Source organism: Mytilus galloprovincialis, chromosome 7, assembly GCF_965363235.1.
Source record: "Mytilus galloprovincialis chromosome 7, xbMytGall1.hap1.1, whole genome shotgun sequence".
NCBI lineage: Eukaryota > Metazoa > Mollusca > Bivalvia > Mytilida > Mytilidae > Mytilus > Mytilus galloprovincialis.
The window spans coordinates 16,532,080-16,548,216 of record NC_134844.1 but is presented as its reverse complement, the minus strand read 5'-3'; the positions used below and the strand labels follow the sequence as shown (position 1 = coordinate 16,548,216).

The window sequence follows — 16,137 nt, the reverse complement described above, 5'->3', positions numbered from 1 at the left end:
TAAACGTAACCGTGTGGTAACAGGAGGGAAATCACCTCTGGGGACAATTGTTTTTTGTCTTAAAATTTTATTACATGCTATAGTTATAATATAAAAAGACAAATTAAGGGCAAGTTTATTATATAATTTATCATATATGTGAGAATCGGACGCCTGTTTAATTAATTTGGATATTATTTAAATGATTTAGTTTTTCAAAAAAACACAGGGGACAACATGATTTTAGGGGGGGTTGAACATTTAAATTACAATATTTTATTGGAAGAAATATAAGAATGAGTGTTTAATTGGCAAGAGTTGGTGCATTATATAATTTAGTTCATACTGAAACTTGAAATTTTCAAAAAAGATGGTTGAATAAAAAAATAATTGCTGGTGAAGTGGGGGACATGGAAAATCGACTTTTTCAGATATTGTCTCTTATACAGAAGAATTCTAGAGTTTTGTATCACTTTGACAGTCAAATCCTGACACAGCAGCCCAACTGAGACCAGATACCATTTTTATTCATGAGTTATGATCAGTATCAGATATATTCAATGAGGGGGGGGGGGACAGGGATAAGGGAGACAGGGAGAAAGGAGGTAGGAGAAAGGAGAGGAAGGATGGGAAAAAGGAGAAGTTGGAGAAAAAAATAAAATATGAAGAAATAAAATATCTCTCTTTTTTCCGGTAAATTAAAAAAAATAAAATAAGGAGAAGAGGGGTAGGAGAAAGGACAAAAGGGGTAGGAGAAAGGAGAAAAGGGGTGAGAGAAGGAAAAAGAGAACCCCCCTGTCCTCCCCCTCATAAATGCATTTTCAGATCCTTTTTTCGCTTGTTCAAAATCTTACCACGAAAATTCCTTAACTCTCTTTTTTATTTAATTGAATGTTGATTTTGTTTGCCTCAAAACAAACTGTTTTTCCTGTGAAATATTTTCAATCTCCTTGCTTCTAGTATGAAAAATTTGCAAATCATCTTTGACAGACGACGCGAGCACGAATCGCAATCTGTCAACAAAGTTCTAAATGCACATAAAAATAGTCCGCTGTCGAGTTTTAATTTGATTTAGAATGACAAGACATTTCATCGTTCTTTGTAGAACAAACCATGATATCAATACACATTTGTATTTTATTGATCTTTCTAGGGATGTTGCGACTTTAATAATAAATATTCGTGTAGTAATATGCCCTAACTTTTCTGTACGAAAGGAGACCGTAAACGGTAAAGACAGAGCAAACGAAACTTGAGGATGAAGATGAAGATGTGTTGATAAGATCTGATACGTAAAATGCATAAAACTTAAATTTTCTCGGTAAAAAGTCACTTACTATTATTTCTCTTTCAAAACTGCCATTAAGGAAACACGCATTAAAATACCCGTTTGGAAAAGGGGGGGGGGGGGGGGGGGGGGGGGTCTCACTGAATAGTAAAAAAGTTATTGAAGTTAGAATTAGTCCGACCATAGATTTTCAGGTCCCTTCAGGTCTTTTCATTTCTCCGTTCAGGTCCAACTTTTGGCATCAAAAACTTGTTTTTAATTTAAAACATTTTAATTTTAATGAAATAAGGATATTTACAATTAATAAAATTCCAACTTGAAGAAATTCCATCCAATAATAAAAAAGTTATTGCAATTTGAATAATTTCAGTCGTATATTTTCAGGTCTTTTCAGGTCCACTTTCAGGTCTTTAGTGTAACCCTGTCAATGGGGGACACATATTCCATGATTCGCCGTTTTTACACATCTATTTAAAACCAAATAACCGCAGCTTTTAACAATTTGTATCAAATCAATTGCATTACTTCTATATAGATGAATAGCAGACATTTCAAAAGTATAAAGAAATCAAAATTAGGGCATTCAGTCAAATATTTACTTACAAATACTTCTTTGAAATCGTGTTTTTATTCAGGAATTTAAATTGTCCGAAAATCGTTGTCCGTTTTTCGGTCATTTTCGGTAGGAGCCACAATTTTGTCTCAGTTTAAAAAAAATATTATATTTGTTATAAAAATATAATTTACAGGTACATTTTTTCCATTTCAGCCATCCTTTGAAGTTTTTACACCTCAAAATCCTTAAACGGCGAAATTGTGTCCCTGGCGAAAATGAGCACCCCACTCTATATCTAACTTTTGAGCTGCAAAAAAAAACCCAGTTTCTTTTAACGGAGCTATCCATTTGATTTTTATGGGGGGGGGGCTGTAGATCATGTCTTTATTTTAAAAACAATAATAAACAAATATTTGTTTAAATGTAAAAAGAAACTATATGTGTGTTTTGTAGATTTTAAAAAGGCTTTTGACAGTGTCTGGAGATCAGCTCTGTTCTTAAAATTACAAAATAAAGAAATACAAGGCAAATTTTATAATATACTGCATGACATGTACAAAAATGTACTCTAATACCTTATATTCATGTAAATATCAAAATATGTTTACCAAGCCTTTTCTTGATAATCAGGGTGTCAAACAAGGTGACAGTTTAAGTCCAACTTTATTTACTGTAAATTCAGAAATTATTGCGAGGTTTTGATTATTGCGAAAAATGCGACAGACTTGTAAACGCAATAATTTTAACTCGCATTTTAAAATCATTGATATGAATTAAACAGGATTTTTCTCAAAATCATTATAATTAAAATCGCATTTAAGTCTAAAATGACAAAATCGCAATAATAAATGCACGCAATAATTTCTGAATTTACAGTAATATATTTGTTGATGACATAGAAAAATACTTAGATACAAACTTAACTAGTGCAGTAAATTTAAATGGTCAAAAAGTGAACCATTTATTGTATGCTGATGATTTATTATTGATATCGGAATATGCAGATGGTCTCCAGAACTCTCTTGATTCTTTACAAAAACATAGTACTGAATGGCACATTTTGCATTGAAGTCAAAACTACCATATAGTGAAAATTTGTCTGTTAAGACTTGGCTCCAGCTTTTTAATTCAATGATAACTCCTATTTTAACTTATGGATCAGAAGTATGGTTATCAGAATTCAAACCAAATTTTGAAGCATTTATAGACAAAAGTAAATTAGACAAAACACAAAACTCCATATTTAAAAACATACTTGTGGTTCATGGAAAGTCTTCCAATCTAGCAGTGCGGTGTGAATTAGGCACTTTACCCATTCGCATTAAATGTTATCAACTTATGTATAAATATTATGAGCGTCTCAGTAATATTGTTGAACAGTCGGGTTTCAAGGCTGCTTTTGAAGTGGACAAAACTCTCACAAATAGAGAACATTCATGGTCTTATAAACTATCTGAATTAATGAAATATATTGCAATACCCTTTAAAAAGCATTGTAATAGTAATTTCAAACAGAAACTAGAAGATTTCTACAAAAATAAAATTATATTTGAACTTTCTAAAATAAAAGATGGACACTGTGGTAAACTTTTATTTTTTAGTAAAATTTAAACAACAAGAATATTTAAATTTTAATATTCCTAAATACCTTTAACCCTTTCCTCCATAATGACGCCTTTTGACGCCACCCCCCTTACTCAATAATGACGCCTTTTGACGCCTTTGTAGTACCTCAGTTGAAACACTTTGACTACAAAGTGTCTGCAGTTGACTTAATAAAATTGGTATCCATTATGAAAAGGAATATCATAGGAATATATATATATATCCGACTCAAATTTATTTGATGAAATAGTTGTTTTTCCCAATGCCTTAATACTTTAAAGCATATGTTCAGCATTTTATCAAAAAATCCTATGCGAATCAAGTATGCAAAAAAAAAAAATTCAATGGAGGAAAGGGTTAATTGAAAAAAACTCACTAAATTAAGAATAATGCACACTCATTAGCAATAGAAACTGGGAGGTATGCAAGACCAAAAATACCATCTAATGAGAGATTTTGTAAATTTTGCACAGGAAAAATTGAAAATGAGATTCATTTCTTGATTGAATGTCTGCAATATAACAAAATTAGATCTAAATATAAAATTAATGATATAAATTTAAATAATTTGGATGAAAATTTTACCAAAATGTTAAATCCTATGTCTGAAAAGGAATTAAAATCTATTTGTATGTATATTGAAGAAGCTCTTGATTTGAGAGACCACCATACCGTTTCATCAGATAATAATCCTTGACAGTAGTTTGTCCATATACATATATATATATAAATATCTTATATTGTGTGTTTTAAGTAAATATATGAAAATCTAGAATAATACTGAAATATAAGTCTATGGTATCAATATCAGTTTATAATGTATTTGTATACATGTATAGAATTGGCTTGACTTGTTCCATGAATCTTTATTTCATTTGTGTGTTGTTTTAATATTATTAATTATCTGTATTTGGACCACGCCTCTATTGAGCTCTTTCCAATAAAATATTGAATTGAATTGAATAAACAGGAATCTTGGGAGGGGGCACTTCCTATACATATAAGGTGTCAGCTGGGAACAGTATATTTAATACATGTACACATGTTCCCAATGCATAGTCGGATCCTTGGCCCCCCCTCCCCCCTTTCGTGGGAAAAAATTGGTTTATCAGAGGCGGATTTATCATTTAGGAGGGGGCCTTCCCCCCCCCCTTTTTTTGGAAAAATTTGGTTGCTTATATAGGAAATCACTGAAGCGTGACTGGAGCGGCCCCTCTTAGGTCAGTCAGTGGGCCCCACTTATGAAAATTTTTGGATCCGCCACTGTTTATATATATAGGGCCGCCCTATATATATAAACAGTGGCGGATCCAAAAATTTTCATAAAATAGGGAATCATTGAAGCATGACTGTAGCTTAAATTTCACATTATTATACAGTTTTTTATCAGAAGCTTTATTTTGGCTAGCATACCAATTGCTAATATATTTAGTGTGAATTAATTTGCTAGATATGTTCAAAAATTTATATTGTCCGAAATGTTTTACTTCTTGTTTAATTTCAAAAACTTTTTCTACTAGCAAATGAGAACTGGCAGAAGAAGTTATGTTAGATTTGTGAAGCTCTTGGCTGCATTTATAAGCATCTTTCAATAGACTGAATTCAGTTGTAAGATTTTCAAATCTATACCAGTATTTTACGATTGACTTTACAATATCATAATGTAAGGGGAAAAGACTGAAGTGGGGACCCCCTCTTAGGCAGTCTATGGGCCCCCTCTTATGAAAATTTCTAGATCCGCCATTGTTTTCTAGTTTAAAAATATGTGAATAGGTGTTGAAAATATTAAGAAATATATTAAGTCAACAAATTAAAAAGAAAATGTGGTACACTGTATGATTGCCTATGAGACAACTCACTATTATGTTTCTAGATAGGCAGAATCAGGGGGCCCGGTCTGACAACACCTTTTGTTAGAAAAATTTAGTTGATTGTATAGGGAATGACTCGAGTAGGGACCCCCTCTTAGGCAGTAAAAGGGCCCCCTCTTATGAAAATTTCTAGATCCACCATTGATTTCTAGTTTAAAAATATGTGAATAGGTGTTGAAATATTCAGAATATTAAGTCAACAAATTAAAAAGAAAATATGGTATACTGTATGATTGCCAATGAGACAAATCTAGTCTCTAGACAATAGACACAATTACATTAGAAATTAACAACTTTAGGTCACTGTATGGCCTTCAACAATAATAAAACCAGAAACTACTATCTATAAGTTACAATAAGGAGGCTCGAGGGTACATGTATAAAAATTTAAGAGAAAAATAAACATTTATTTTTTCATTACAAAGGAGTAGATTCAGTAAGACCCCTTTTTGGCCCCAAAATATAGCAGTTTTACAAACTTGTGAAAATGTAATCCTTAAGCTATTTATTGGAAAGTAGCTAGCATGCTTCTGCTAAATAAATATAGGATGTTTTTGACAATACAATGCATATATCAGGTACTACATGTACTAGCATCATTAAGTTATGCTAAATTACTGAAATCTTCAAAATTTTAGATTTTTTGGTAAATTTTAGACGGTTTCTGTCTTAAATGAAAGTGTAAATTTTCCCCTTACATTATGATATTGTAATAATTCGTGTTCATTTATAATATTGAAATGTTAATTATACCCCATGCAACGAGTTGCGGAGGGTATAATGTTTTTGACCTGTTCGTCCGTCCGTCAGTCCTGTTTCTTGTCATCACAACTCCTTCAAACCATGCATCAGAATTTCATGAAACCTTTTCAGATAATAAGGACATACTATGTAGTTGTGCATATTGACGGGAAATTGCGATTCAATTTTTTTTCTAGGAGTTACGCCCCTTTGAACTTATTTACTTTAATGTACTACTGCAACAGTTTGTCATCGCAACTCCTCTCAAACCACACAACAGAATTTCACGAAACCTTTTCAGATAATAAGGACATACTATGTAGTTGTGCATATCGACGGGAAATTGCGATTCAATATATTTTCTAGGAGTTACGCCCCTTTGAACTTATTTACTTTAATGTACTACTGCAACAGTTTGTCATCTCATCTCCTCTCAAACCACACAACAAAATTTCATGAAACCTTTTCAGAAAATAAGGACATACTATGTAGTTGTGCATATCAACGGGAAATTGCGATTCAATTTTTTTCCTAGGAGTTACGCCCCTTTGAACTTATTTACTTCAATGTTCTACTGCAACAGTTTGTTATGGCAACTCCTCTCAAACCACACAACAGAATTTCACGAAACCTTTTCAGATAATAAGGACATACGATGTAGTTCTGCATATCGACGGGAAATTGTGATTCAATTTTTTTTCTAGGAGTTACGCCCCTTTGAACTTATTTGCTTCAATGTACTTCTGCAACAGATTGTCATCTCAACTCCTCTGAAACCACACAACAGAATTTCATGAAATTTTGTAGATAATAAGGACATACTATTTAGATGTGCATATTGGCAGGAAATTAATTTTTCTTATACAATTTTTTTTTCTTACACTAATTTAATTTCTCAATGTGGGGACGTGGGGTATGTGAGTGTGCTCACTAAGGTTCTTTAATTGTATTTAATGATAAAACATAATATATATATACATGTAAAGGTTGAGGATGAACACAGATGTGGCCACTTTCATTTTTTGACAAAAACCATCAGAAAAGTGACATTTTTTGGCAAATTCAATAGATTTTTCATACGAAAGCTTGAATCTGAGCGTTTTTAATGACTAAGTCAGTCAAAATCTTTCACATTAACTAATTGAATCAATTGAAATAGACAGTTAAGAGTTTAAAAAGTGTCCAAAATCTTTCGTTAGATGAATTTGAAATTTGAGGCCAAAATCGGAACCTTACCTACTCCTTTTATCATGTTTATTTGTTACCTTAAGTAGTTGTTACTTTATCATATAGTACAAATATAATTTAAAAAAATCAATTTTTGATGGCCTCAGATGAATTGTAAAATGTAGATATCATTAAAATTGCTCAAAATTATCTCCCTTTTGTATAAAAATGCCATTTTTGGAACTCATCCGTGACCTTTATTTTTTATTATTATTTTCAATTAAGCTGTTCTTAAACTAAACTATTGTAAAATTTGAGCGATTTCTGTAATTAAGTTCTCTTATTTCGATATTACCTCTATTTCTGCTATTAGTTCAACAGAAAAAAGGTACCTTTACAAAAATGTATGCTTCTTTCGAAGGCAGGTTGTGAACGGTGAACCCCATTTTTTTTTATTAAGTATAAGATTTAAGTACGTTTATCATTTTTACAGAAACAATTTTTCCTTGTAGATGTTGCAGATACATTCATACAAATTATGTTGAAGAAACAAAGAGAAAAGGAACTTGGACTGTACCAGTTTGTTGGCAGCTTCTAAGGTGAAGTATACTTATTTAAATGTTTTGTAAAAATAAGAAGATGTGGTATGATTGTAAATGAAACAACTCTCCATGAGAGACCAGTGAGACAAAAATTAACAACCATAGGTAACTGTACATCCTTCAACAATGAGCTATACAACGTCAAGGACTTGAAATTACCAATGAGCAACTTAGGGCCTGATTTATTAACAAAACATTGAACGATAAACTGTTATGATATACAGCAACAAACTACTGAATTACAAGCTCCTGAATTGAGACAGACACATGGAGTTTGTAAAACATTAAAAATGGTTGCTGGCACGAAACCCTCCTTCTAACCTATGACAGTGGTGCAACATTTCAACTACATTGTAGCAAACTATAAAAATCATTTGAAAAGGGCTTAATTCTAAGATCAATACAAAGTCAAAGCACAATAAAAAATCCTAAAACGAAAACACATGAAATACACATCTGAGATTTATAGCAGTTACTGAAAGCATGTTCTAATAATCAATATTTTATCCTTGTCCTTACACAATGGGCTGAATTTCTCTTAAGGGCATACCGTACAGTTTTGATCCTGTATTTACAAGTTCGTGAAAATTTGCATATAGGCTATTTTTTACCTGATTAAATCAAATATGTAATAAAAAATATACCTTCATGTGCTACTTTTTGAGAAAAATGAGGTCGAAATTTTGTATATTTGCTCAAAATTCAGATATGTGGCCCTATTTTCTTTTTTCGAAAAAAAGACATAATTTTTTTGTTATAAAAGATAAACACAATTTTTTTTTTGTTAAAGTCATATGAAACGAGTGAGTGGTGAAAAATAATGTTTGTCCAATTCTTGAACCAATGGATGTATACATTCATAAACTTAGTCCTATGTGCAGGATTTTATCATTATTTTCGCAAATATATCATATAATCGCCAATTTTTTTCTCTCTCTGTTTGTTATGATTGAACAAATATGGCTGCTCATTAAATGCTGTGATTTGAAGCCGTGATTTGAAGCCGAGTTTAACCGATTGTCACCTTATAGTAAACAAATCACAAAAAGCATGGGTATTGAGCACGTGTTTAACATGTATAGTCAGATATTTGTTTATTTCAATGACAGATCCATGCGTATTGTGGTCACCGGATTTTTACGAGGAGGGTTACGCTCAGGTCACTATGCATACTGAAAATATGTCGGCAAATTGCTTGCTGGCAGCAAGCAATTAAAAATAAGTACTCTTCTTCTAAATGTGGACAAATTAAAGAATTTTCATCAGAAAAAAGTATATGTACATAAGTTGTTTAATGAAAACTAACCATTTACATGATTTAGTTATAAAAAAACATATGCATATTTTTTTTTAATTTGAGGTTTCTTATGACTTTAAATAATCGGTAATTTCTGTATTTTATAAGTATCCTAAAAAATTATGCATTTTTTATTCCGAAATAACTCGTATTTATCAAATGTTCATGAATTGAGGAAAAATATGTCATTTTTGGCTTTATGTTTATCAAAATTAAAAGAAATCCTTTATTTACAGTTTTATAAAATTTGGGTCACATAATCTCCCTGCAAATTGAAAGTCAAACAAATTGCTGTTTTGGAAAATGGGGTTCCATGAACTCGTTTTCAAATAAATTCAGTTTGAATGATAAAAATCAGTTGAAAAATGCATTTTTCTCTGGTATGTTAAAGTTTGATGTCGCGAAAATAACATTTTGCATTAGCAACGTCATTACCTCCTCTGTAACTGTATCGTATGCCCGTAAAAGCTAACCTAGACCTATAAGTGAATGATTATAGCCATCACTTGATGTCATCTAAACAAATAACATATAGATGGAGAGAAATTTTAGTTTAAGTCGCAAAAATGATCAACAAGAAAAGATCATCAAATAAGTATCATGAATGGTTGAAATTGTCAGTCAACTCCTAATTATTTAATAAATTAGCCACAGAGTTTTTTGTAAGGTCTAGTTTTAATTAGGATTTTATTGTAGATAAAGGAGGTAAATTTCCTCTGTTGACAAAAAAATGGTTGAGGAGTCGGAAAGTTTGACTGAAGATTAAGGATATCAAATGAAGGTAAACATAAATTTAAAGTAATGTTTATATTTGTATTAATACATGTACCTCGAGTATGCATCAAAGATGTATTGGGTAAGATGGTAATAACTGTATGTGAAACAATAAAATTTGTTTAAAGTGGGCAGTACATGTATATTAAAACATACCATCAACATTAGCACAACTAAAAATGCAATCATAAAAGCATCTGCAAAGTTTCATAGAAATCTGTGAAAGTATGACACAGTATCCATGGTATCAGTTATTTGATGTCCATGTCATTCAAGGTGGATATTGTGTCATTGGCAATAGACAAATTTCCTATTTACATGTACCCACTTTAATCGGAACAAATTTGAGGATAGGTTAACTGTTTAATGCATATATGCCATTATGTTTTCTATACATGACTAAATCATCAGAAAACAGTAAACCTTCCGCCAAAATTGCACCATTTATATTTTTGAATTTACTTCTTTCGGGTGTTTGTAGTGACAGAGTACCAAGATGTCTTACCACAGAGAAGGTATCAAAACCTGTTGAAAAAACATAGAATCCGAGTCAAAAGTTGATAATGTGAAAATAGACTATTATACCACATCATCTTATTGTCGAGCCTGCAACTTTTGTTGCAGAAAGCTCAACATATATATGATGTTCTGGGGGCCAGCAGCGGAGTTAGCTGAATTCTTAAAAGCTTTATATTTTAGAAGGATGAAGACCTGGATGCTTCATACTTTGAATATATACCAAAATGCCTCAGGTTACCAAGTTTCTCTCAGTCACATGTCTAATGTCCTTGACCTAATTTTCATGGTTGAGTGTCTACTTGAAAAAAAAGTTAAGATTTTTATATGACTGCAAAAATTCAAAATTTTGGTCGTATATTGGTATGAGGTTGGCGTCGTTGTCGTTGTCATCCGAAGACATTTGGTTTTCACACTATAACTAGTATGTAAGTAAATAGAAACCTATGAAATTTAAACACAAGGTTAAAGACTAGAAAAGGAAGTTTCAAATTGATTTTGGGAGTTTTGGTCCCAACAGATTAGGAGTTAGGGGCCAAAAAGGGCCCAAATAAGCATTTTTCTTGGTTTTTGCACAATAACTTTAATAGTATAAGTGAATAGAAATCTATGAAATTTTAACACAAAGTTTATGACCACAAAAGGAAGGTTGTTATTGATTTTGGGAGTTTTGGTCCCAAACAGGGAATGAGGGTCCAAAGGGTCCAAAATTAAACTTTGTTTGATTTCATCAAAAAATGAATTATTTGGGTTCTTGTATATATGTCAAATCTAACCGTGTATTTAGGGTGCAATCAACAGTTTTTTTCTATGACGTCATATTTTGAGGGACCATCTATAATTGACCCTTAGTGGTGTTAATGTTAATGAAGATACTTGTATAAAACTAGATATCATTAGAATCAGAATTTTCTCTAGTTTATAATGAAATAAAAATGAATTGTACTTTTAATAGTACCAAAAAGTTTTATCCAGAGAAAATGGGAAAAACATTGCCTAATCTATGCATAAAAAACATGAAATCAGGCCATGTGCACACCCATGCAGACATGATACATGCACATTTTTCATATTCAAAACAGTATGAATTTCATAGGTTTTTACCTGGTCTTTCTAAAATTTATGCTTCAGGCTACGTTCGCCTGCTTTCGAAAAGAGATACAGTGGGTGCAAATAAGTTTTGCACTTTTCACTGCCAAAAAAACAGGATGTTTACAGTTTGTCTCCCCTTAAAACATGTGTATTTAATCTAATTTTTAAAAATTATTTTTAATCATTCAACCTGTTATAATTGAAGCTAATTAACTTAATTTTACAATTAAATATAAAAAACATTATACTTTTTTACCGATTATGTTGATAAAAAGGGACTTCCCTCCAAGTCTATTTTTAGTCGGGGGGGAATTACCCCTAGTTTTTTTATACGAAACTGTTTATAGCACCCTTAGATTTTTAATTTTTGGTCCTGTTTTCAAATTGGTCTACATTAAGGTACAAAGGGTCCAAAATTAAACTTTGTTTGATTTTAACAAAAGTTGAATTCTTGGACTTCTTTGATGCTGAATCTAAACATGTACTTAGATTTTTGATTATGGACTGTTGGTCCAAATCGGGGTTCAAATTAAACTTTGTTTGATTTCAACAAAAATGGGGTTCTTTAATATGCTGAATCTAACCGTGTATTTAGATTTTTAATATTTGGGCCCGGTTATCAAATTGATCCACATTGACATGCTTGAGGTTTAAAGGGTCTAAAATTGCACATTATTTGATTTCATCAAAAATTGAATGCTTAGGGTTCTATGATCAATTCATGATGATATGCTGAATCTAACCATGTATTTATATTTTGGATATTTGACCATAATAGGTAAATGTCCAATTTAAAATTTATAAGTTTTTTTCTCGCCTTGACGGAGTAAAAAAATGAGACATAGGTATGGTGTTCCCCGCGGCGGCAGCATCAACAATGTATTAGTTTGTGATTAGGTCAATTTATGGTGAACCACTAGTGGTAGGTCAATGATATTTGGTATGCAGTTGTATAAGCATTGGCATATCTCATTTTCATGGAGATTTTTTGACTCCGCCTCCTTAGTCATGGTCTATAGACTTTGATAATTTTGCTAAGTTATATGTATTAGTTTGTGATAAGGTCAGTTCAAGGGGAACCATTAGTGGTAGGCCAATGTTAATTGGTGTTCAGTTTTATAAACATTAGCACATCTCATTTCCATGGAGAATATTTGGCCCTGCCCCCTCAGTCATGGTCTATTGACTTTGAAACTTTTGCTTAGTTTACATGTATTAGTTTGTGATAATATCAGTTTAAGATGAACTGCTAATGTTAAGTCAATGATATTTGGTATGCAAATTTATTGTCATTTGAAAGTGTTGTTTTCATGGAGATTATATAGCCCCACCCCTGATCATGGTTCATTGACTTTGAAACTTTTACATAGTTTAAGTGTTTAGGTTCGTTTAAAGGGAACTACTTATTATGAGTCAATGGTAATTGGTATGCAGTTGTATTATATTTATCATTGGCACATCTCATTCCATGGAGATTGTTTAGCCATGTACCTTCAGTCATTGTTCATAGACTTTGAATATTTGCATAACTTACATGTTAAAATATTGCTATTTAATTTCAACATTGCATTATCAAAATTACATGAATATTTGCATAACTTACATGTTAAAATATTGCTATTTAATTTCAACATTGCATAATCAAAATTACATGAATATTTGCATAACTTACATGTTAAAATATTGCTATTTAATTTCAACATTGCATAATCAAAATTACAAAAAGGGGATACATATCTCTGTGATAACAGTTTATTAAGTGTAAGTTCTTAGACCACATTCATTCTGTGTCAGAAACCTATCTTGTGTCAACTATTTAATCACAATCCAAATTCAGAGCTGTATCAAGCTTAAATGTTGTGTCAATACTTGCCCCAACTGTTCAGGGTTCGACCTCTGTGGTCCTATAAAGCTGTGCCCTGCGGAGCATCTGGTTTGTAAAGTGAAATTCTCTCTTATTATAAGTAATAGGATAACTATATTTGATATGTGAGTACCTTGCAAGGTCCTCATGGCTGTCATACAGTTTTCACTTGACCTCGACCTCCTTTCATGGATCAGTGAACAAGGTTAAGTTTTGGTGGTCAACATACCTGCCAACTTTTCAAAATGCCCATGGGGGTTTTGCGTGCAAGATGGCTGTCATAGTCATAAAAAACCTTCAAGGAGCCTTCAAATACATTTTAATGTTGTTTTTTGGCTTCTTCATATTTTTATTAGCCTAATGTCATCGTAAAACTAATTGTTTTGTTTAAAATTGTAAACAAAATTGCTCTTTCAAAATTTGAATTTGGGAGCCTCCATGGGGGAAATCCCCCGCAAATAGTGACAGTTGGCAGGTATGGGTCAAGTCCATATCTCAGATACTAAAAGCAATATGTCTAGTATATTTGGTGTATGGAGGACTGTAAGGTGTACATGTCCAACTGGCAGGTGTCATCTGACCTTGACCTCATTTCCATGGTTCAGTGACCTTGACCTCATTTCCATGGTTCAGTGATTATAGTTGAGTTTTTGTGGGTTTTTTTCTGTTTTTCATATACTATTTGCAATAGGTCTAATATATTTGGTGTATGGAAATAATAACAGAATGATTGTTAGGTGTACATTTCTAGCTGGTATGTGTCATCTGCCCTTGACCTCATTTTCATGGTCAGTGGTCAAAGTTAAGTTTTTGAGTTTTTGTCTTTTTATCTAATACTATATGCAATAAGTCTACTGCTATAATAACTATATTAGGTGTATGGAAATATATTAGTTGTATGGAAGAATTATTAGCTGTATAGATGTGTGCCTTGTATGGTTCATCTCACCTTGCCTGTCCTTGGCCTCATTTTCATGGTTTAGTGGTCAATTTTTTGTTTTTTTGGTTAATGTTAAGGTTATGTTTCAATTGTAATAAAGCTTTATTTTAAGGACTACAAAAGAAGGCGAGACATTTCAGCGTGTGCACTCTTGGTTTTATATTAAACCCTAGAAAGAAGCTACAGATTAATGTTAACTGCAAAAATACTAAAATCCTTTATTAATTAGATCATGTAGATACAGGAAATGAAATATTTTGAAATTTTTTATCATAAAAATGGTTATGCTTATATATTCAAGTTTCACTAAATTCCAAGAAGGGTTTCCACAAATAACAATGACTGATTTTCAAAATGATCATCATGTAAAAATGAAGAGATGTGCTAAGATTGCCCATGAAAACTATCTTTATGAACAATGACAGTTCAGTGGTTTTCTTTCAGCCTTTAGCAAAAATAATTACCATATATATTGTAATAAGCTATAAATAAAAGCCCCCCATTGTAAAATGTTAAACAATTAAAAAGTAAAAAACAGCGTCCTGATCTTTATAAGTTCGAAGAATAAAATTGAGTCATATTATGGTATGATGTTGTTGTTAGCGATGTATGTCGACACATATGGTTTCCGGATAATTATATAGTTTAAGCGAATGGATATCCATGAAATTTTACACAAGGTTTAATACCATAAAGGAAGGTTGGGTTGATTTTTGGGGTGATGGTACCAACAGTTTAGAAATTAGGGGCAAAAAAGAAGCATTTTTGTAGTTTCCAGACATTAACTTGTGTGCCAGTGTACTAATCTCTCTGAAATTGTTCTTCAAGGTTCCATATCACAAAGGGTAGACTGGAATTGTTTAAAGGGGTAATTGCCTCAAACGTTCAGGAAATAGGGGGTCAAAAACAAGCATTTTTCTAATTTCCAGACAATATTTTGTGTTTAAGTGTATGGATTTCTTTAAAATTGTACTGCAAAGTACCATACCACAAAGGAAAAGGCTGGGATTAAGTTTTGGGGTAATTACTGAAAGGGGGTTGAAAAAAATTGGGGGAGGGGGATTTTTTTTTCTCATAATTTTGATCAAAATCCAAATACAGACAGTCTATCAAGCTTGAATATTGTGTCCAAACATGCACCAACTGGTCAGTCAAATAACAAGGCTGCGCTGCGCATCATTTTCTTAATCATATTAATCTGACATGTTAAAGTTTGTACAATATGAAGTTACTAACCTGTTGATTTTGTGTATTTCAGATTATTATTAAAAAAAGAGCACTTTGAAGTACTAGGAGAATTTGAAAACATCTTGGTGAAATAGTCTGACTGATTATGACAGAACATTAAAAGAAATGACGAAAAATTACACATCTTATCAAAATAGTACTACTAGAAACTAAAAGCTACTTGCAATTTTCACTGGTTTTGAGATCAGTAACAGTCTGACAAGGAAAGAATTTAATGAACATGATTATGATGCCTCTTGATAAATATAAAAACATATTGACTGTAAAATAATTACCAGTTACCAATTATATCTGTTGTTTACAAAATTTGTTATTTGAAAATATCTGTTGAATGTTTTGAAATTAAAATGTGTTAACTTAAATGATTTAAGAATTGAAGTCTTTAAATGATACAAAAGCAAGGATACATGGAATGATTGCAATTGAGACAACTACTAGCCCTGCATAATAGGGCACTGATGTAAACAAGTACAGGTCACCTGAAGTCTTCAACAATAAGCAAAAGCCTTAATTTAAAGATCGTTATACATGGGCTTATTAAGTCCCAAGATAATGGTATCTACATCATTTGCTGTCAAATTTTTGTTTGTATGTTTC

General features: G+C 31.9%; 1 protein-coding gene and 2 long non-coding RNA genes across 4 annotated transcripts in view; 1 reads left to right on the top strand and 2 right to left on the bottom strand.

The window, feature by feature from the left end:
* Window positions 1–16,137, bottom strand: part of LOC143082421 (choline/ethanolamine kinase-like) — a 56,136-nt gene that overhangs the window by 20,788 nt on the left and 19,211 nt on the right. The window lies entirely within an intron of this gene.
* LOC143082420 (uncharacterized) overlaps window positions 1–16,137 on the bottom strand; it is a 31,076-nt gene that overhangs the window by 13,826 nt on the left and 1,113 nt on the right. Inside the window, exon 1 of one of the 2 annotated variants that reach the window (XR_012980389.1) lies at window positions 1,317–1,367. The exons of the other annotated variant lie outside the window; for it this stretch is intronic. This is a non-coding gene — a long non-coding RNA (uncharacterized LOC143082420). Of the gene's footprint in view, window positions 1–1,316; window positions 1,368–16,137 lie in introns of those variants that run through there. 2 annotated transcript variants of the gene reach the window in all.
* Window positions 1,187–15,905, top strand: LOC143082419 (uncharacterized). Its single transcript, XR_012980387.1, has 4 exons — window positions 1,187–1,300; window positions 7,720–7,806; window positions 9,803–9,887; window positions 15,551–15,905. It is a non-coding gene; the product is annotated as an uncharacterized LOC143082419 (long non-coding RNA).